This window comes from Alligator sinensis, unplaced genomic scaffold (genome assembly GCF_000455745.1).
Source record: "Alligator sinensis unplaced genomic scaffold, ASM45574v1 scaffold1004_1, whole genome shotgun sequence".
NCBI classification, from domain to species: domain Eukaryota; kingdom Metazoa; phylum Chordata; order Crocodylia; family Alligatoridae; genus Alligator; species Alligator sinensis.
This window is the reverse complement of record NW_005842148.1, coordinates 1780717-1804162: the sequence shown is the minus strand read 5'-3', so window position 1 is coordinate 1804162 and position 23446 is coordinate 1780717. Positions and strand designations below refer to the sequence as shown.

Genomic DNA, 23446 nt, shown 5'->3' with positions numbered 1-23446 from the left:
TTAGCTTTCACTGGTTTTTTGGCTACAGAAAAATAATAGAGCAATTCTTCTGTTACAAAAACTCCAGAAAACCACAAAAAGCTCAGGATATTTTACCCTATGGATTCCTATTTGAAAGCTCTGGGTTTCTCTGACAAAGTATGTGTAACTGTTTTCCCACCCAACAGTGCTAATATTGTATGGAACCCAATGGCACCCTTTAAAGGATCTCATGGTTCCCTAGGGTGCCATGGCAACTTGATTGGAAATCACTGATATAGCCAAACTAGTAGGTGTATTTTTGTTTTTCAGGCCCATGCCTAGGAACCAACACACCACTACTGTTAAAAAACTTCTGCCAAGAGAAGGAAATGACTAGAGATTGCAATACCATGGAAGAACGCTGTAAGGACTCTATCTCTTCCTCAGCCCAAAGGCAATCAAGATAAAATTCCTCCTTTGTTATTTTAACCCCCACTTCCCCCCCCCGCTTTTTTTTTTTCCTTCTGACGACTGCATTCCTATTGACTAATAAATAGCAGTGTGTTTTGGAAAAGCTAAGTTGTGTTGCTACATGCATTTTCTGCTTACAAAGCTCTCATGAGAGAGGACACCTACACATCATGATATTTTAGCACAGATACAAGAGGCAGGGTGAGAAAAGGATTCTGAAACCAATAGAAAAGTGACAAAGACTTAGGACTCCACCACATGTGAAATGGGGGTCCCAGAGCCAATCATGGAGAAGAACTCACAAAAGTTTGCAGAGGGGCCTATAGTACACTCTTTGTGCTCCATTGCACCAGGAATACTGGAAGAGGCCAATAATGAATGTGAAATATGCAACTCTGCAAGCATCCAGTGCACTGGAGGCATGATCCAGCTTCCTTTAAAGCTAACGGGAGTCTTTCTATGGGTGTCATTGAAGAATTTGTTCTGGTCTTTGAGTGGGAAGATTGTAATGCTAGTCTGCAAGTTGGTGGTTAAAATGCCCTGTACTGAAAGGGTCCTAACATTCTGGGAGTCAAAACAATTTCTAAGGACTGAAGGAAGACTCATCGCCAAGCAGATTTTTTTCATATTGCTTTTTGAAAAAGATTTGGCGGGTTCATAGGAATGTGAGGGAGGTTCCTCGTTAAGTCCTAAAGTCTTGTTTTTACAAAAGAAAACATTCACAGGGTGAGAGAAACTCCCTCATGCCAGAGTACAACATGACCGCAGAGGAACAGCAGTTTAATCTGTGCTTATCCATGTTCAGGATATGTACTTTGACCAAAGACTATTCATCAAGTGTTCTAGCTATTGCCAGTGGTTAAACCACAGACATTCAATTGCTCAGAATTAGCTCCATGACATTCTACGGGTAAGTTAGTGCATGTGGCAAAATATATCATGTACTTATGGTCAAACTATAAATGTAGTGATCAGAAGATCTTTTCAACAGTACTATTTTCCAGTAACCCAAACCATCTCCAACAATGAGATACTAAGCACATCCTAAGTGTAGGAATAAGAATGATTCCCCTGCTATTCCTCTTGCTGGCTCATTGGAATTAGAAGTGTTAGTGGTTGGAATATCATATTGCATTTCTGAAAACAAACACATTTGAAACAAATCCTCATTTTAGGCTCAAAAATAGGATGTGCAAGAAAAACAAGTTTAATATGTAGAAAATGATGTTTCTAAATATTATAATGAAGAGTGACTGTAACCATGATAACACCAATAAATGTCTACATGAAGACATATTTCTTCCCTGCACCTCTATTGTGTTACCTGCACTTGTTTCCTCCATGGTAATACTCATTTATGTCAATGGGATTTTGGCATGTGAAACAAATTCAGGATATGCTACATGCTTCAGAGACAAAGGAGAGCCTACTAGTGACCATCGGACTGGAAACTCAAGTGACTTTGTTCGATTCCCTGTGCTATCAAAGATTTTCTGTATAACTTTGGGCAAACCACTTAATCTCTTCAGTCCTAAAGCAAGGATAGTATTCGTGTCTTTCTCCTACCTATTGTCTGTTTTATTTCATTGGATTATAAAGACTTTGTGGCAAGCATTGTCTCTTAATATATCTTTACGCAGTGCCTTGTCTCTATGTAGGGATGTATTGTTGTTGTATTTGTGCGGGCCGGGAGTGACCCGAGCCCTTTTCGCGCTGCACGCGGGCTGTGGCCAGCAGCCCGGGCACGCCGGGGCGGAGAGGGAAGGCTTCGAGCTGGAATTAGGCACGGACGCGTAGCGGTAGTTTAAAAGATTGTTTACTTACACCGAGATGGCAGTGGTGTAGGCTGGAAAACTTGCTTAAGTTGCGGTTACAGAGAGAAAAGAAAACAAAACTCGAACCTGCAGGGCACGAGGGTACGTCGCAAAGGGTTCCGGCGACGGGAAAGTAAACCTGCAGGACTCGAACCCAGGTAGAAGAGCTCTGGAGTCGTCCGGCAAGGACTCACACGAAGTTTGCTAGGCTCCGTGGGTCCGGTTCGTTGCGCGCGGGAGGGGTACGTCTAGGAATCTATCGGCGACGGGGAGAGGCTAGAGGTTGATAAGACCTCTGTTGCCTGCTTGAAATGTGCTGGGTCTGTAAGGATCCGCAGCGCTTAGAGATCTTCACACAGCGTGAAGTCTCCTCCTCCCTTGTTCGTGGAGTCCTCCAACTTGGGCGGAAACCACTCAAGCCTCTTATACGGCTAGCAAGCCAATCACTAGCCGCCACGTGTGAATAATTTAGAACTGGCCAATAATGGGACTCAAATTAGCATACAAATGGCGGGAACTCTTTGCAACGAGCATGTCTGTGCTGCAACAAAGAAATGCACCCTGCAAAGAAAGCTTCAAATTGGCGGGAAATTCTCCCTTGCACCGGGGTTCTCTTTTGCAGCAGAAAACACCACCGTGCAAGGAAGCTGCAATTTAGCGGGGACAATTTAGCAGTGCCGAAGCACACACAAAGAAAAATCACACCTTTTGGGTTGTGACAGTATTTACCATCTGCCATGCTGTTGTGCAATCACACACACTGAGAACACATAGGGTGTGTGATAGACACTCCACTGGTGTAACTCCAGTGACAATTTATACCAGTTGAGGATCAGTTTCCAGATCAAACTGCATTTATTCCAATGGAAACATCTCAGAAGATCTCAGGAAGTGCTCTTGAGACATCAAAGAACTGTGGGGATAAGTGAGAAAGAGATGGGCATTTTTAAACATGCTTTTGAAAAAAAAAAAGGAACGTAGAATTTACTACCAAATCATTTGCGTCAATAAACACTTAAAAATTGGATGCCTGCAATGACACCATTTTAACTCATTGTATTCCATCATAAAGTTTTGGGCTGGTTCAGTATGTTTTGGGGGACTAGGACAGATAACCTTCAAGGTCTCTTCCAACTCTATGATTTTCCAAATTAGTCACACACAAGATATGTGAAACAAGCCAATTTTTTTGCTGGTGTAAAAAGGCCTGTATCCACTGAGATCCGTGAAGTTCTGCTTACTTTTCGCTAGCTAAGAATCTAGCCTAACATTTTTTCCCATTCCTTAATCAGCTAAAACTATCCCAATTCTCTGAGCATTTAAGAGAAACCATATTATAGTGTATTTTCAGTTGCACGCCAACATGCATGTGCATTGGACTGATTTTTTTAAGGGAACTTTCAGGAACAGGAGACTACCTTGCTTCACGAAATCCCCTTACTTTCACAATAGTAATTATAAGTAGTTACTTGCACTGTTTCTTTAAGAATAAAAACATCACCAGCCAGCCCACCTCAGGGAATAAATATGCATCTCACTTTGATGAAATTTGCACACAATACAGGTCAGGTAGTTAATGAAGCCATAAACCATAATATGTTGGAGGCACTAAACGTCACCTTATTCATTTGGCCTTGGTGTTTAAGAGAGCAAGAGATGTTTATTGCCACAAGACACCCTCTTCGCCTTTAGGATCACCATTCATAGCTGGCTCTTTGTAAATAAACATATAACCTTTGCAATGGTAATTTAAGACTGTGCAGTAAAGAAGATGCAGTGAGTGCACGGAGAGTGGAAGAGAAGATAAAAAACCTCATGAATAAAGTCTAAGGCTGCAGGCTAAGGTGTTTATTAAGTCCCAAGCTGTTTTTTTTCCCCTCCACTTTTCCTCTCTGCTGAAATAAAAACAATGATTGCTATGATGCTCTAAAATTAGAGCACATTTGTCGTTTTTAAAGGCAGCTAACAACTGAACTTCAACTGTGCAACAGCATAATAGGTGTAGAAAATACATCTGCCCTGGGCCTCCCCTCTTCTGTTGTGTAATCAGCCAGTGAGAAAGCAGGAGATCAGCCCGGATAATGTTAGTTTCCACTCTAGAGTGATGCAGGTATAAAAGGTACACATTAAAATTCATTGATGAAATACTGCAGACCAACTGGCTGACTTCCTAGGACAGTGGCATTGTGTAGAACTAGTTAACCTTTTGACAACGGTGTCATATCTTTATGAGTTGCAAACAAAATCTCAAAATTAGAATTCATAAATACTTGAATAATAATAATAATTTGCACTTCCAGCCACCAAAGTGCTTTGCAAACAGGAACAGACTAAGTCTCACAATGTTCTGAAAGGCAGTGAAATACAATTACTCTCCCTCTCTCATAGCTAGGAAAAGTGATAGATGGAGCCCAACCCAATGTCACGCACAGTATGAAGCAGATAGAAGTTAAGTCGCATGATTTCCAGCCCTGCGTTTTATTGAGAAAATTATCCTTCCCTTCCCTCTCACTCTCCGAAACATGATGTCATGCCCTTTGTCAGAAAAACATGACAAATTTCACTATTTACCATTTATTGCTTCTAGCTCTTCTACTAACGAATGGTAAATTTCTCCATAGACACAAACCAGGGATATTCAATAAATTGTCGGTTTTGTCTGTGACCACCAGATTCCAATGAACTAATAACTTACATTAGCCACACGCCTTCCAGGTCTCACTATAAAACTTCATAAAACAGTGTACTTCTGCTTTGGGTGCAACCCATAACTCTAGTCTCTGCTCTTCTACATCTAAGCACGTGCTCGTGTGCACACGCGCACGCATATACACACACTCTTCAGATGTTTACTCAATTTTAGCTGTCTAGAAATCATGTCTACTGGTGGTACAGCCTTTGCTCTTTAAAGAAACTTAGTAATATCATTCTCTAGATTCTACAGTCTAACTGATTTACCTGGTTGAGTTAGGAAAGCCTCCAGGCTACTCTATCCGTAAATAGTTGGATCCAATGAGGTAGCTGCAGTCCAGCTATTGGCAAAGAGATTAGCCACACCCCTTCTGACCATGCCTTGAGAGTTGGTATATCCTCCTTTATAGCAGCACAATGCAGACAAAACGTTACTCCGCTTAAAGAGACTCTGCAAGTAGCTAGTTAAGATGAAATACTCATCATTTTTGCATTGTCATAGTGAAGTAAGTAGCTGTTGTGCTCTAGTGAGCGTGTGTCAGTACCTCTTCAAATGTTCATAGTCTGCAGCTGTAATATCAAAGTGCTACTGCACATCGTTACATTAGCAACAGCCAGTCATCGTGAATAGAGGAAAGCCGCCATACTCATTTGTTAATCTGCTCCATTCTGACTGGCTGTTAACAAGGAAAGTGGGTAGATCCAATAAGAGTGCATTATAGCTACACGGTAAATGTTTTGGAAAGTGTCAGGCGGGTTTGTTTTCGGGAGCAAATTTAGAATAGACTTGAAAGCCTGCAAACACAACAATTCCTGTCTAATGAAAAAAAGTCTCAACTGAGCAGATCTATGACGTGACTTTGCAGAGTGTATGAAAGACACACCTTAGGCAAATTGAGATACAAAGTTTGGGTTTTTTTGACCTCTGAGAGAAAGAATAATATGTCCCTGCATTTATCCATGAACTCTGCAGCTGGCAAGGGCTGCTTTCTGTTAGTAATTACCATGAACAGATGAAGGGAGATTTTTTTTCCCCTTTTATTTTGACCTGCAGTTAAAGAAAATTTCCTTGTTTTATTTTAGGTTTAAAAATGATGAGGCAGCAGCAACCTGTGTTTCACCCCAGAGCTGTTGATTTTCCCCCATCATTCCTCCCCACATCCTAATTTATTTCAGACTATAAGGGTGCAGATTCCCAATTTAGTGGGAAATGGTTGCTGCCAAAGCCCTTGAGGGGCTTTCACTGCAGTTTATTTTCTTAGCTACAAGTTTAAGGTTTTGGGGCACATGTGTATGTGCAGGTCTGCGTGTGCGCATGCACGCTGATGTATAGGTGGGGACTGAACAGTGGATTCTTTCCTCAGAATCTGCAACAAGAATAGATCACAATTAATTTTAATGAAGCAAATTTGCTTCCTTGTTGTCTTGGGATAATTGCGTTGCCTCCTTTCCCAAAAAAGACAAGTACACAGATAGCCACCTACCTGGATTTGCTTCAAAATGGAAATGGTTATTGGAAATATGCCTGATTTAGATCTTTCTCTCTCTCTCTCTCTTCCCTTCATATTCCTGCAAATGCGTGTACAAGTGAGAAACTAATAACCTTTGCTTAAGCATTAACAGCGATTCTCCATGCCTGTGTTGGTGGCAGGAGAATGGAAACCAATGTTTCTTTATGCTACCTTTGTGCTCTGTAGAACGGACCTAGTCAACCATCTGTGCAAAGCACAGGCCTCAGAGCTACTCTACTTTGCACACTGTTACACACTGCCACATAAGTTTGCACCATCACTCTGGAAACCCTACTGTACCCCATCCTCATTCTTGAATTGCCCCTGAGATGCCTTCATGGACGTCTGACAGCAGGGCTGGCCTGGGACCCTTATACCATATACAAAGGTTCCTTATACAGGTGTTATTCTAAGGGACTCTTTCTACTCACTTTAAGTCCTTTATGTATTGCCAGAGTTGCACAAAAGGGCATTAAAGAAGTTGAAAACCAGGCCCTTAAGGTGGACAGCTGTGTATAGCTTCCTCCAGTGCAGTAGAGATTATGTATTTCCATCTGAAACTGCAGTACTACCAGTAGGGATTTTCCAGTGAAACAGAGTTTCACTGAAAAAAAACACCAGTTCATTTCACCTTGAAACATTTTGTTTGGTCAACCTTGGGGTTGACAGACTTTCACCAAATCCATGGTAAGTTTTCAAGGAAATCCCATCTAATCTGTCTCAGTACCAGACACCTGGGCACTCCCTGTAGAGGCTCAGGTACATCTGCTTGGTATTAGCAGGGATACGGACAGAAACATCAAATTTACCCAGCAGACATGGCTTGAAGAATTTCCAGTTGGCTGAAAATATTATCAAGGGGGAAAATGGTTTGGTCCCTCAGATGAGTGGAGGGATAAGGCAAGAGCACAAGAAGACTTTCCCCTTGATGCTTCCATCACAGGGCCCGGTAGCCATCATTATTCATGGATTTCCCCAGTTTGGAGGCTCCAAGGCTATCAGCACTCCAGAGGGGACGTGAAAATGGTAACGACAGACCATGTGACCTGAACGACCAATCATAATCACCGCCCCAGCTGTCATATCACAAATGTATCAGATATTTGCAGCAAACTAAGATCAAGTCATAGAGTAACGCATATATGTGGCTACAATGCTGTTCAGTTATTAGAAATAATCAGTAAATGCAAGGAAATCCTCATCTGCCTCGAGGCATGCCATGAAGAAGAAAAATAAGGTTCAGGTCATTGAGAAAATGATTTGCTACACAATAGCCTCTCATTTCCAGTCACAAGAAAGCAATATAAGAAGAATATAAAAGAAGTTCTGTTTGGGGGGGGTGGAAAAAAAAGAAAAACTGCAGAAAAGTGAGGTTGAATTTATTCAGAGGAAGAAAAGCTGCTTAGGGATAGTTTACATCTCACCTGTTAACTTACTGCTTAATAGGACATGTGTCTCTGTGATGGGAACAAGTTTAATTTCTACATGGAAGGCAGTGCCCCTGAAATTTGGGTTTCATAGCCTCCTCCACCTGAAGTAACTGAAAACTGGTCGGCACATGCTTCAGAAGTTAAAGTTAGTGTCTTTCTGCCTGCCTGCCTTTTTCCTGGCATCCATTTTTTACAGATGCAAAATATATTTCTGTTGAAAATGACTCCAGTTATTTCTATATTTCCTCAGAATTTCAATTGAGCTTTGAACTGCTCCATTATTCCAGCTTATTTCTGGTGGGATGTGGTGGTTGATGATCCCTCAGTGTTTACACTTGCAAAAGATTTCATTCCTTCTGGCCCTGTAGTAAATGACTGTCTCTAACAATATGCAGTTCATATCACCCTGCCCAATTTCTGTCTGGTATGTTGAATTTTTAAAAGAACATTTTACTATTAACAAGTAGTCCTCAATACCATTCTAAGAAGCTATAGTATGCAAAATGACCAGGTTATTCTATGTTTGTTCCTGCTCTGGTATGGCAGGTGAAGGAGAAGAAGAAAGTTAACCATAAATAGCAAACAACAGGGCCAGCCCAACCATTAGGTGAACTAGGCAGTCGCGTAGGGTGCCAAAATTCGGGGGGGTGACAAAATTATATGCAGAACAAAATAACAAGAACATCGTTCTAAATAACAGCCCTGCCTGGATACTGCTCCACCTTGGTCTAAGACCTTTAGTTCGATAAGGGCAGAAAGACCTCTGAAAAGATCTCAGAGGAAAGATCACTAGAATCCCAACTCCTACCATTTCAGCGCTCAAGCAGACTTATGACAAGAGTGTACCGCTGGCAACGTCCTCCTAAAAGATGAACCCCTACTCCTATATCATCTTACAGCTCATGACACTGATTTCTTAGACCTTCCTTCTCCCTTCCAAACACCCTTTTTAAAGCTAAAGCACCCTAGATTGCATTTAAGATTTCGTCTAGAGTAAGACGACCAAAATCCACTAACTCCAGCGTATTTGCAAATTTGCAAAACTGAAAGCACAAAAAACCAAAAGTCTAATTTTTTACACAAATGCTCACGAGGATTTTCTTTTAATTGTGCATGTATTATAATACATTCTATTAGAGTTTTTGCAGTATAACTGTGTTATGGTTAATGAAAAGTGTGAAACAATCAATAACAATTTTTGGTTTTATTGTTCATTTTGAATATCAAATAAGTCCATGTAAAAGTTCATTCTAGACTTTTTATTTTCCTCTATATTGGAACTGGTGGGGTAAAGAAGCCATCTACTATTGACTTTACTATTCAGTCCATCTGGGAAGAGCACAGACCAGCTGCAGATGCTTCCTCAGCCTGACAAAGGGTGTTTGTGCCCAAAAACTTGCAAAGAAGAATTTTTCCAACTATTTGAGTTGGTCTAATAAAAAATAACAGGTTTACCCAAAGAACAGGGCTACAACCTACACCCATAAATAGAAGTGAGTCAGTTCCTACCTATGAAGAAAGTTAAGATTGAGAGAAAGCATGCCACAGTGCAAATCATGATTACAAATCCTCTCTCATTCATGCCCAAATACACAATGCAGAGAGGAATGATATGCTGCATACGCTGCTTTTGCATACAGCCCTGCAATATTTGAGGCTATGGAAGACAACTCCACTCCAAAATGAGCATCAGGAGAGTGTGTAACAGGAAGTGCAAGCTTTGTTCCATCCATTAGGATGGTGCAGATTGCTCCTCTGATCTTACATGCAGTAAGAATTGAGCCACGGCTTTGTTTCCTTCCTGCCTTTCTCACCCCTGTTTTATGCCATTGGACCATTAGTGGAGGTGATGAGTTTGTCTTGATCTCAGTCACTGCTATTGTGATTGACATTTATGTGAACAGATTGGATGGATGGATGAATGGATGGATGGATGGATGGATGGAAACGTTCCTTCTCCCACGGCCCTCCTGCATCTCCATGCTAGACTACAGCAGAGCATAGTCTGCTCTAGAATAATGGGATGGAAGCTAAGTCAAAGAGTGAAAAGGCAAAATGCAAGTGCCTTCTAACTGAACCACAGGGAAAGAATAAGGTAAAGAAGGGGGCAGGAACAAGAGAACACATTTTGCCTTACAGCCCCTCCCTCCCCACACTATACGTTGGAGCATTTTTTTTTTCTAACTCAGGGAACAGATGGTGTCATATTTGAATATGAAACAGATTTTCATTTACTTCACCATAAAAAGCAAAACAAACAAAAAAAGAAACACTCAGAAATGATGCTATACTTTTTTACAGACCTGTGGTCTCTGTAACAAGCTGAGCTTGTTGCCATTCTGTGAGCTAATTTGTGGTTACCTATAGCTCCTATTATGCCTGCAGATGTACAAAATAAAATAAAAAAGTCCCCCTATAAATGGAAATACTTTTCTACTTAGATAATGTACATGTTTTGGAGAAAAAGTGAAAAAACTTTAACCACATTTGGCAGCAAGATTTTAACTGTACGGGCATTGAATTCACCATAGTTCCTCTGTTTTATAGGTTTGCATCCTTCTTTTTAGCTGATATACTTAAAACACAGGAAACACATTATTTTACTTTTCCTTAGGTATGGGTAAAATAGAAATAAAAAGACAGCCCTTTTTGCAATTCTATAATGTTATAGGAAATAGATTCTAAAATGAATAGGCTTTTCACTGTACATCTAGCCAAAAATTGAAGTGGAAAACTAAGAAATCTCACAAGAAAACATCTTGGGTATCTCTGCACATCATTGCCTTGAGCTGTAGAGGCTCTAGCATCTGAATTAGCATGTCAAACAGCTAGCTAGGGGAATCTCTGCATGGCATTGCTGCGAGTCAAGGAGATATAAGCTGATCATACAAGAAAGAAGTGACTCATTTCCCTCACCAGAAAAAGGACCTGTACTTCACTCTTCTTTAGGGAGAGAAGCAAAAATATGCATCTACTAACAGCCCAGATGTACGGATAAAGAGGGGATGAAGAAAGTGGAGTTCTTCTAACCACTGATGGCTAAGGGAGATGTGAAAAATAAGGCCTGTTTCCATTACCATAGGGATGAAGGAGGAGGAGGACAGAAGATCAGAGAAACCAGTTGAAGCAAAACAGGCCCATGCTAAATTTCAAGCTTCAAACAATATCATCTCTCAAATATAAATGGTCAAGTATGGAACATGTTTCTGTAAGGGTCGTCTGTACAGTGTCTGGATGGCATACCCGTATCTCAGAAGTAAGGACCACTGCTCTATATGCTTTAACCTTCCTGAGACCATGAATCCTTGCTGACTCCTTGGGTCAACTCAAGCAACTGGAGAAAATGCACCAACATTTCTTGCATTCTTCCCATGGGTCAGATGGTTTGACTGACTCTCTGAAGCATTGATAATAATGGTAGAACTCTGTTGGGCCGGTCACATAATACGTACGGGCCATGGGTAAAAGGCAACCATTGAATGGAAAACAACATGGTCAGTGAAAACAAGACTGGCTGAAAAAAGGGCACTGGGCAGGTGTGCTGAACTTCCACCTTAGTCTCAAATGGTTTGATTCACTGGCCTTAGAAGCTTTGGCCAGGTCATCCTTAAATCAATGGTACGGATGAAAGATGAAATGGGTGGTCTCCAAAACATTTGAAGGGGATGAGTGGAGGATGTTTCCAAAAGGTAGCTAACTAGCTAAGCTTTCTTTCTTAGTTCAGTCCTCTCTGTACCCAAACTCTTCCGGAACCTGAAGAGACAAAATCTAAGGATGAATAATAGAATGTATAAATGTAATCCCACCAATAAGTAGCAATAAACAAAATATTACATTAAACACTAGGCAACAAAAGTATTAATGAAAATAATTACAACCAGATTTATGTTTGGTATAACTACAAACTCCTGCTGTTTGTAGGTTGTATTTTTTTTCTGATCGTTCTATTGCTTTCCATAGCTATTTACTAAAGCTGCTTCCCCAGCAGAGCTAACATTGCATTTTAAGATCTTTTTATACTCTGTACTTTCAATGCCCAGTGCCTCTTCTTTTTGCATTTCTCCTTGATTTGACTTATTCTTGGAGGCTGGCAGAAGACATCTATGTGGTGAAGGTTAAAATTTGCAGTTTTTGGAATGGAGAAAAGCAGCCTTTTCTCAACTGGCTCCTATTACTAACTAGCCCCAGGGACTGAGATTCAAAATCAGCAAATAGCCTCCGATCAGGACCAAAAAACACATGCTGCAGTGTGTGTATAAGAGGGAGAGAGAGAGATTGAGAGAGAGGGCAGAAACTGTAGGACCTTTTCCTATGAGATGTAGAAGGAAACATATTAGAAAGTCTGGTATTTGTACTTCTTGTAAAATTACTGTAATATCCCTCTTCTATTATTTTGAATGTAATCAACGCTTTGGTGCTTCTACCAGCATTCAGCTAAAATATATTTAAAGTGATAACAGCTACTTTTTACCTTTGAGATTCATAGTTGATTGAGTCATTTATAATCTCCTAGTTTCTATTTTTTTCTTTCCCTCTCTCTCAAGGGATCTCTGGAAATGAAAGTAGAAATTTCACTACTTTGGGTCTTTGACATATGACCATGCGGAAGTTTCAGGTGAGACTCTTCTTGTTGTATGGCAATAAAAGCTGAATGAGAAATGGGTCCTGGATCTTAGCACCCCCAAAATGTAGGTGGTAAAAAGATTTAGAGTCTGAATATAGCAGGAATTTCACAGCTGGGAATTTTTTCTCCAGGGCACTGAGCTAAATGCCCAAGTTTCAGCAGTCACAAACTTTTGGAGATTCAAATGTTATACGCTGGTCTGAGCTCTGCAGTCAGCTCTCATTAATAATTGGAATACATAGCACCTACCCCAGCAAGGGAGCAAATCAACATCAAGTAATACAGGGATTTTTTGATAGGGATCCCTGCCCATTAGGCCTCACACTGAACTCATTTACCAATACATTTAACACAGTTACTACTGTTCTGAACTAGTGACCTAGATGTGAAAGATGCCTACATTTCACTACCAAACCACAAACCATTCAGTTCTCGCCTCTCTTCAGGTTTTTCTATACGATCAAGTGGAGGGTAATATGAACGGGAATGGAGTGTGTGTGGGAAGTAGAGCTACCCAACTTCTGACTGACCGGGGGCTACACACAGCACGGGTGGCCTGCCAAGTGAGCTGCAGGCCCCTGTAGTGCATGCCATATTTCCCTGATGCATAGGCTGTGTGCCCTTCTGGGTCCTTTCAGGCTGCACTGTGCCACCCCACCCCACCTCCAAGGACAGAGCCAGGACATGGAAGATAGAGGAGGGAGGGGAAGCCGGTAGACCCCTGAAGCACTGGCAGATACAGTGAGGGGAAGTGTTGCCTGGGCTAGAGCCCATGGGCCGCCAGTTGGACACCCTTGAGATAAAGGAACAGGTAACGGGCCTATTTTTGTAAACACCGTAATACTGGAATTCAAGAAAATAAGGAAATCAGGGATTTTTAGTCTGCTTTTTTTTCCAATTCAGTGCAAATTTATTCTGAGAACATTTTCGCTTCTGTAATTTGCCCCAAACCTTTGCAAACACCTCAGTAGGGGGAAAAAATAATAAAAGGAGAATAGCAATGGGAGAGACTCAAAAGAGTTGTTAGTTCATTTGAATGGGGAGCTTCATCTATGGCTGCATCATGCCAATCTTAGTTAATTTCATTGTTCAATTATGATTATTTCATCTTACATCATTTAGATCTGTATCCTCGATCGGGATTCTCAGGAGGATTAGCCCGAGTGTTGCACGGTGCTAATGCAGCTGTACAGCCTCTGGTTCCAAAGCTAATGTGTGCCGAGATAGTTCAGGTGCTTTTTGTACTGTTCTAAATTATGCTATGTAGGCATATTGCCAGGGATAACTAGACAGAGAACTCAGTGAACTGAACCCAGACATATCATCATCATATTCCACCCCCCATCCTCCCCTCCGGTACTATGGATATCAAGAGTATTCACTCGGCCATGAGTAGAGCTGGGCAATGAAAAGCTTTTTTGGTTCTGTGACAATTTGCAATTTCTAAAATGTTCCAGTTCTGCTTAGGGATCAGACCAAAGCCTCCCCAAGGAAAAAAAATCCACCCTGCTAGAGAAAGAAAGAGCACTCACCCACCTAGACTCACTACCAACATTTCCCTGGGACATGCTCTGCATCAAGCAAGGCCATTTTAAGTTCTCCCTCTAACATTAGAAATTCAGTCGTAGACCTCAGACAACTTTCCCAATGCAAGTCTCAGTTGCAATGAATCAATGTTTCTCCAACAACAACAACAAAAAATATGTTGGAAAATTCCCAACTCCTTTGAATCACAGAGAAAACTCATAGATGCAGTTTTTTGGAAAACATATTTTGCATAATTCCCACTCCATAGTTTCCAAGGTTAGAATGAGTAAAATTCTGATCCTCAATCCACCTTTACCTAGGTGGCTACCCCACACCAAGGAACCTAAGGAGACAATAAACATTTGAACACCCATTGTCATTGAAACTCTGCTCAGATTAAAAAGCTTGAATCTGGGGGGAAATTCAGTTGAATTCTGAAAACTGTCTGGGATGGGTGTACTAAATGGGTTTTTGTGGGGTTTGTTTGTTTTTTTACATAGAGTGTGTTTGCAGCTCAGGGCTCAAACTGGGAATGAAATTGTGAAGGTTAACTGAGAAGTGTGAGTGTGTCTGTAGGATTTCTATTCCCCCTGAATGGAAAGGGAGTTTCAGAAAGCACCAATATCACTGGAACTGGATGTCTTTCTCAAACTTTTGATGGAGATCTTCAACCATATTCAGATAAAATTTTAAATGAACGAGAAACCAAGGGGACAAAACGAAACACTCACCCTAATGGAATAACAGATGGTAAGATCTCGCAGCACATGATTCTAGCGTTTCAGCCTCCAGTATATAATGTTTCTTTTTCAAGTGAGAATACCACTGTTTAATGTCTTCAAGGGCTGGTAAGGACTAAATCATGATAAGAGCCACCGACATTTTGGGAAGACTCAAAGTGGATAAGTGTCAGTCACTATCATCTCCATCAACCTTAACTTCCTTAGTCACAATGTAAACAGCTCTATGTAGTTTTGTTTCATCGTTTCCGGAGAGAAAAAATATATTCTAAACGGTTCTGGACAGCAGCTGTGGGAGAGAAAACATATAGGATGGCGAGGCTTGTGAAGTGTGCAAGAAAAACAGTGCTACTTAAACGTGTCTAAAGACTGGGAATCCCAGGGCATTCATGTGCTTCGATTTGGAAAAGGGAAGGATGCCGCATTTCACAGCATAAAGCCTTAAAAATAAAATAAAATAAAAATAATTGCTTTGGGGACCCAAGTTAAAGCGCAGGTGTTTTGAGGGGAACATAAACATTTTTTCCTAAATGAGGCGTTGAGGGCTGGGAGAAGGGCAGTAAAATTAGTGGAATTACTGCCTGATTTTAACCAGATGATTGCTCCAGTTGGACACCAGCGCGTTTTCATTAGGGACTCTAATTTACAAGCCATTCACCGCATTCCAGTGGAACACAACAACTCCCCCAGGTCCTAAAGAATGCCAGCTCCACAGCTTTATAGCAGAGATGCCTGACTGCAGGTTTTGTGTTTGTGTGTGTGTGTTTTTAAGGCCAATCTGACTGTAGATTTGGGCCCAAGTTTTGTAGAAAGGGAAGGAGAGAGCCAGAGAGATAATAGAGGGCTAACCAAGAAAAAATGGTCCAGGAATCCATGTAAAACTCTGTTGGCCTTCTATGGAACACAGAAGACTTCTAGTAGGATTTAGATGTAGCTTGCAATCATATGCTTTATATCATAAGTTATTATATGCCAGCATATTCCAGATATAAAATAACCCATTCTGGCCTTCCATTAGATCCTAAATTTTATTACAGTCCTGAAAATCTGGAGAGGAGTAGAGTTTTTGGCCTCATCGAATATAAACTTGTCTGAACCTTAGGGAAGTGAATGGCCTAGTGTACACAGTGAATAGAGGGGATTTCCACAGAGCCAGCCAGCCTTGGGATCGGCATTACTTTCAGAGTTATGAGGCCCTTTTCTTTAACAAATAACAGTCAGCTCCCTCACACTCCTTACACTCACCATACTTGGCTAGCTCGTGGATCAAGCGGTCCCATACCAAAGCAGCTTTCCAATGTGTCACTAGTACTGGGCACTAGGGCTGTGCAAAATGGCTGTGTTTCGATTCGGTTTCGGATTCAGCCATTTTGGAGGACAGTGATTCGTTTCAGTGTTTCAGATCACTGTCCTGTTTCATTTCAGCTGAATCTGTTTTGAACAGGCTGCAAGATTTGCACAGCCCTACTGCCCAGCAGAGAGCAGGATGGGGCCGTGGGTGGCTTATCCGTGGGAGGGGGACGGCCATTGCCCTCTGTGCAGGAGAGGAGACCATCCCTGCTGCATGACCTGGCTCTGCAGAGAGCAGATATCCAAGGCAGTGCAGGGCAGGCAACGGCAGCGAGGAAAACCCGGCATGGATCTTTGCTCCCTGTGGAGCTAGGTTGTGTGGCAAGACAGTGTTGGTCTGAAAAACCTCTGAAACAGCCTGAAACATCTCCGAAATTAAACGGCTGCCAAAACTTCACACAGCCCTACTGGGTGCATCTATACATGCCCCTATGGCACCATTGTTACTGCGCTATCATTTACTACTTCCTTTCGGAAATACTAAATGATGGCACAGTAAGAGCCCATACTGTGCCGTGTGTACCACACATGGTTGTTTTTAGCTACTCTGTCACTGTAGCAATGCACTACACTGAGAGAGCTCATTACTATGGTGATATAGCATCCACGGGCAAAAACTGTGATGCCACAGCTACATCGCCGTAGCACATCACTGCGGTGCCATAGCATCACATGTAGAAGCACCTGTGGTCTTCTATTCTATAGCCACAGCATTACAGACTGATCTGTAACCTACAGAAGACTGTGAGAGTTCTTTCATTTGTTCATGGTGAAGGACTAACATCTCTTTGATGACTTACCTTAAACTCAACCTTTCTGTTATTCTTTTTCTCTGCATATTTCTCTTATTCCTTGTTTAGCTATGGTGGTTTTCTCTCAGTCACACCCAGTTCCAGCTATGTGTTTTTTTGCTTTACTGTTTCAAAATTCCCACGCTTATGTTTCCGCAATGACTATTCACATTGCTAAACTCCTCATGTTTGAGACTTGAAATCAGCATAAAAACAATAAATCATTGTGGTCACTGTGTTTCAGTCAGTCTCCCGAAAAAAGACATATGAGCAAAAAAAGGTGAATAGAATCCCAACCCTAGACAGGACTGTAATCACATTTCATTGTCAGCAGGCTACTGTACTGCAGTGTTACATGCGTAACTGAGCACTTTCATGCAAGAAACTCTGTTTCCTCTCAATCACAATGAATATCTCATATTTTTCAAGGACAGCCATCATAGTCTATGCTAAACCTCTGCTTATTATTCTGCCTGATTTCACAAGCTAAACAAGTTGGACCCCGATGTGTTCTAGCATGGAAAACCTTCCATTTAAAACCCAAAGCAGATGCAGTAAGAAGTGTACTTCCCTCTGAGGCAGGAATGAATGGATTTGAAATGAGTCAGAAAACAGGTGGGGTCTTTATCGAACTTACAGTCACCTATGACACTGTATGGCACCAAGGCCTCAAATATAAACTATACTCTATGATACCTGACTGCAAGCTATGCCTTTTAACCTTAAACACAAACATGGTCTCCAGTAGATCATTCAAGTTCACTACCAGCCAAGGAGAAAAAAGCAGAGTACAAACTCTGAAGAATGGAATCCCCCAAGGGTCAGTGTTATAACCAATTCTTTTCAATGTACATACTTCAGTTTTCCTGCATACAACATCTAAACAATACATGTACACTGACAATGTTGCCATACTAGCAAAAGAAATTGAAATGACAGAACCGGAAAAGACATTGAGTACTGACATGGAACTCATTGCTGACTCTCTCTACAAGTAACACTTAAAGTTGAGCATCAATAAATCAGTATCATCACACTTCTATCTGGACAATTGCCAAGCCAAGAGCATGCTGGATATCAGAATAGGCAACCACATCCTTCCCCATGAGCATACCCCAACCTACCTAGGAGTCACATCAGACTATTCCCTCACCTATAAACATCACATTCAGAAGGTCAGCAATAAAGTCTCTGCATGGGTAGTTGCCTTAAGATGTTTAACCAGCATGGAGTGCCAACTTCAAAGTGCTCAGAACCACTGCACTTGCAATGGCGTATGGCCTGGCAGAATATTATGCCCCTGTATGGTCCAGAAGTTCTGATACTAAAAAGGCCAACACTGTACTTAACAGTGTGCTGAGACTCATACTAGGCTGCACAACTTACACATGCACAGATGTACTCCCTGTACTCTTGGGCATTAGACGAAGTGATACAAGATAGACCCTAACATCATTGCTGGCAAGAGAGGCAAGAGATGACGAAAATCATCTGCTCCATCAACTGTTAACTGAAAACCCAAACAGATGGGGGCTTCAGAGGCTTAAAGGTTATAAACTATTTATACATGAAATCCACAAGCTCCTGGAAGAGATTGGAGATGCTGAACCAAATCTATGGGCAGCAACAGAGTGGGCTGACCACTGGGAAAAGTCAGACGTATTCCCACAGTGTTTTATACCAACTCCAAACAACTCCCCCATTGGCAGGGACCTACCTAATTCATGGAGGCTACCTCTGAATTTTGTGGTCCTGGTGTGGGAGGAGGCACCATTTTCATGGTGGACTATGGCAGGCCCCCCTGTAACAGAGAGCCTGGAGCTCTTTGTTTCTTCAGGAGGAGAAGAAGCCTAGTCAGGGAGCACTGCAGGGCAGGCAGAGCACCGCAGCTGCAAGTAGACAGGGCAACAGGCTACTGGGCAATTAGCAGGCACCTGTAGACAATCAGCTGACACAGGGGTCTGCGTGCAAATAAACCTGGGGCTTGAGTTGGCAAGCCAATCTAGCCTTGCTCACTGCACAGTTAGGAGCTCCTTCCCAGGAGAAGCACCCAGGGACACTGGTCTGATCACTTTGCTGCCTGTAGGAATGGTAAGGCTCAGGGAGCTCACAAGAAGCCTACACCAGCACAAGGGGAGAAAGAAGGTTTGCCCTCTTAAATGGGCAGAGAGCTGCTTTCATTGTTGTTATTTATGTTACAGCCCAGGGGCTTATGATTTATGTTACTGTTTCCACCGGGGCAATTGACTGCCTTGAGCCCTGCCAGGGGCAGGCTTAAGGCTCAAGCAGTTATTGATCCCAGAGCAGACGGAGAGAGAGGGCATAGCCACACAGAAGCCAGGGCCAGACAGGGCTCAGCCAGACTGAGGCCAGGGGCCCGGTGCCAGACAAGGTCCACCAACAAAGGGGCCTGGGGCCTTGCAGACAGGGTCCTGGTGACAGAAGGGACAAACAAGAGCTAGAGTCTCAAAGTCAGGTTGGATTCAGTGGGCCCAGACCAGAAGGCCTAGCAAGAATAAAGGGGCAGAGACTGAGAAAGCCAGAGCCCCACACAGGGAACAACACTGCAGTAACACCCATGAGGCATGGAGCATAGTAAAGGGAAAGATTCAAAGCCATGCAATTAGCCTTTAAGGCTTGAGGTGCCCTTCAGTGGCATAGTTACGCAGTGAGGCCCAGCAAGGGGCCTAAGGACCAGTGAATCCCAGCGAGGGTCCTGGGTACAGAGACTGGTAGGGTCCAGTTGGACTGAGGCCATGCAAAGGCCTATGGGCAGCCTCCCTATTCATTTATATTTCCATCAAAGCGTGGCAGAAGAAACAGGAGGGTGCCCTAGGGGCGGAGTAGGGCAGGGTCATGAAGCCACCAGGGGTGTCATGACCACCCCTGGGACCCTACGTGTTACACCCCCCCATACCTTTGATTGGCTGAGATGCCCCAGGAGTCCCACCCCTCCGCAGAGATTGACAGACAGCCATCTCGATTTTCAGGGAGGAGCAGGACTTCCAGATTCCCTCAGCAAAGAGATGGGGGGGTGGGGGCTGCCATGCTCTGCCACAAATTCCCTCCCATCCCCCCATCTCCCTCCTGCCTATACTTTAGGATGCCAAGGCTTCCTGCCTCTGTTTGCAGCTCCCTATCCTGCCCCCCCCCCTCCACCATTTTCCTGCTTTTTTTATGGCCCCTGTGCTTTTTTGTGGGGACCAGGCTTTTTCATGGGGAACCTACCAAATTCATGGTTTCTGTGAAAATCATGAAATCATGAATTTGGTAGGTCCCTACCCACTGGGCATGATCTTGATAGAGAAGTATGGGCCAAGATAAGTGGACTGAGATCTGGATACAAATGCTTTGAAACAATACTTCACAAGATGAACATCTTGAACAGCCCCCTGTCTGAACATGGTGTCCAACAAACAGCTCAGCACTTAATCAAAAGCTGCAATCTTTACAAACGCCCAGACGGGGCAGATGGAATCCGCACATTGAGCGATAAGATCAGACAGTGGCTCATAGATTTGGAAGTTGATATTCGACACCACGTGAAATAGAAAGAATGAACTAACATAGTAGATTCTGTGCTGATAGTCTTTTACAGGAGACAAGAAATACTTGATGTTCCAGCCACTCATCTGAGGTACCGTATCCTGTTTGAAAACTAGTATTGAATAGCAAGGGTGTTAGCTCCAATATCATAAACAAATTCAAGCTCACATATTGATATCCTGGTTTGTTTGATTTCTCCTGTAGTTTCAATTCACTAAAGCGTTCTTCAGTTCTTCTAAACTATATTGTCTGTTTACTGCTGTTTCCAAGACTACATGCCACACTTTCGTGTAGACTTACTTTATATTTTTACTTTAAGAGACTAGCCTGGGAAGATGCCATCTGTGGCCATGTGTAGACAAAACGAGAGGTGTGCGCGCGCAACACTTTAAAGTGGGCTAAATGCTTTTGCACTGCTTTAATGGTGTCGGTGTTTGCATGCCTTGGCAGCATATTACACATTAATTCCAGCCACTGTAGGAATTTTGGCAGTGTAATGTGCCTTAAATGACTTGAGGCGCAGCAAACTAAAACTGCCCCTACAGTCACAGAGCGAAGCACCAAGCTCCGTGCAGCTCTACGGCTCTGCAGGAAGCTCTGCAGGCAGCCTGGCAGCAGCCAGGGAAAGCAGGCTCTGTCCAAGAAAAGCAGTGAGCCTGATCTTCCCCCACTCCCCACTGGAGCCTCCCTACCTGCCTGAGCTGTGTGGTGCTTCCCTCCAGGCTGCAATGCCCCCTAGGACTGCCCAAGTCGGATACCTGCAGGTGGGTGGGTGCGGGTGGGTGCCAAGAACCGTTCCACCTGCCAGCAGCTCGTCCTCCCCACCGGAGAGGCAGGTAAGTCAGCGGGGTGTGTGCATGACACGGGTGTTTAATCATCCCTAAATTGAAGCAGTATTTTTTAAAACCCACAGCTTCAATTTAGGGCCCCTGTTTCATCTACACACACCCTGTATACATAGTCTATATAAACAGAACTGTTCCAATTATTCTTTGCAAATATTACTTATTGAACATTTAGCCCTTTTTCAGTTCTCAAAAATGTCTGTGAACCAGTCTTGCTTCCTGAGAATGCCTCTTTATTTTTAAATATTTACTAGTAGTCTACAGCAAATAAATTATGGTCAAATGCCAGCCTTTGAGTTGTTTGCAAACTATTCATTCCAGCTATTTCCTGTGAATTACTTGTGGTGTATTATTGGTTTGTTAAGTCATATGGCAATTCTTCTACTCCGTGACTGAATGCCTGAAACTTCTTAAACCGTGGAACGGCAAAAGACAAGTGGAGAACAACAACAAAAGAAAAACTTCATTTTCAGGATGAATATACAGCTAAATTATTTGTGCTATAATTTGTGAAACTCTGGAGTTTGGCAAACATATTCATAAATGCCTGGAACCAGTCCAGTTATGAGCAAACAATAAATAATATGACCATACAAATGAGAGGTAACTGAATTCACTGATGAAACCCTAAGCCCATGGAAATCAATAGCAAAACTTCCTCTGATTCCCATTGGGTATGATTTCTTCACCTACCACTGCTTGCAAAATTGGCTGGATCATATTTTATTTTGTTTTACCAACACTTCTCATGTTCCAGTGTTTTATGCTGGTAAACGTCCTTAGGATTCCTGGGAGTGAAAAATATTGCACGTGTGTAAATTGCTGTGATATCTTCCCACTCTTTTATAGACCATAGAGAGCAGAGGTCATGACACAGATCTGTCTGAGTTTTACAAAGATGTTATTTTCACTGTGAGACTATCAGACAAATTAGTCAAGGAACCACTTTAATTTCATTCCATTAACCCACTGAATGCCACTGGTCATTAAACCTCAGCTGCTCATAACTCCTTGGAAGGAGGTTTTTTTCCTGTCATCAACAGGTACTCATAAATTCAACATACAAGGTAACATTTTCAAAAGCATTTAAATGACTTATTCTAAATCCACTGAATTTCAATGCAATTTAGTCTCCTAAGCCACTCAAGTGGTTTGTAATTTTTGTCACAGTTTTTTAGAACTTTTTCTTCCTTTCTCACTGTAAAGAACTCAGATGAACTTCTGCCCTGCCTAATTTTGCAGATGCTTTTTGCAACCCTAACAAAGAACAATCTGGCACAAATTATTTCCCTTCAAAAGTCAAGGACCCTTGAAGACTTCACTCCTTGTTTTTATAAGATCACCTTCTATAATTGAGGACTGAAATGCAGAGCAATTTGTTCAGACCCTTCACCAGTCTGGTTATCGTCATTCATGGATACCTACAGCCCGAACAGAAAGAAAACAAGTCTAATAAAATAAGAATCAAATAATACCTGAAGAATATAATAAATATGGGCTGATTTTGTAAGCAGACCAGATTTTTCTAAATAAGAAGTCTGTACTTTTGAACAGCCTGTTTCCATTTGGTTGTCTTTCTAGCCATTAGGGCTGTGCAAATATTCGGCCCCTGATTCTATTTGGCAGATACTCAGCCTGATTCAGTGGCCAAATCTCCTAATTGAATCAGAGGACCCTTTAATCTCTCTGAATCAAATCAGAACTCTCTGAATTAATTCAGAGAGATTTGGAAAGATTTGGAGATTCAGACATAGAGACAGCTTTAAATGTTTTTTCTACATATGTATAGGTAGCAGGCGGCTGTGATGCTGGGGCGCATGGAGTGTCCCATAGAAGCACGGGGGATCCCCAGCATGCTTAGCAGCAGACCTGGAAGTGGACCAGAAGCACGTCCAGTCCAATTCCGGGTCCACCAGGGAGTGCATGGGGGGGCCCCCCACGCCCTCCCATCCCTCCCCTGGCTTGGTAACTGGTGCCTCCTGGGTCTGGGGGGAAGGCATCCAGGCTCCCCCCATGGCTGATCACAGAACCAGGAGGGAATGGGGGGGGGCCCTGCATGCTCCCCAGCAGACCCACTTCTGTACTTCCAGTCCACTTCTGGGTTCGCTGCCAAGCACATGGTTGGCCCCTGGGCCCCCTGCATTC

At 42.5% G+C, this 23446-nt stretch overlaps 1 long non-coding RNA gene across 1 annotated transcript in view; it reads left to right on the top strand.

Annotated features, from left to right (window-relative positions):
* Positions 1-21045: 21045 nt before the first annotated feature.
* The window catches only part of LOC112550564, a 7619-nt gene continuing 5218 nt past the window's right edge, over positions 21046-23446 (top strand). Inside the window, exon 1 of the long non-coding RNA XR_003094473.1 lies at positions 21046-21292. This is a non-coding gene — a long non-coding RNA (uncharacterized LOC112550564). The remainder of the gene's footprint in view (positions 21293-23446) is intronic.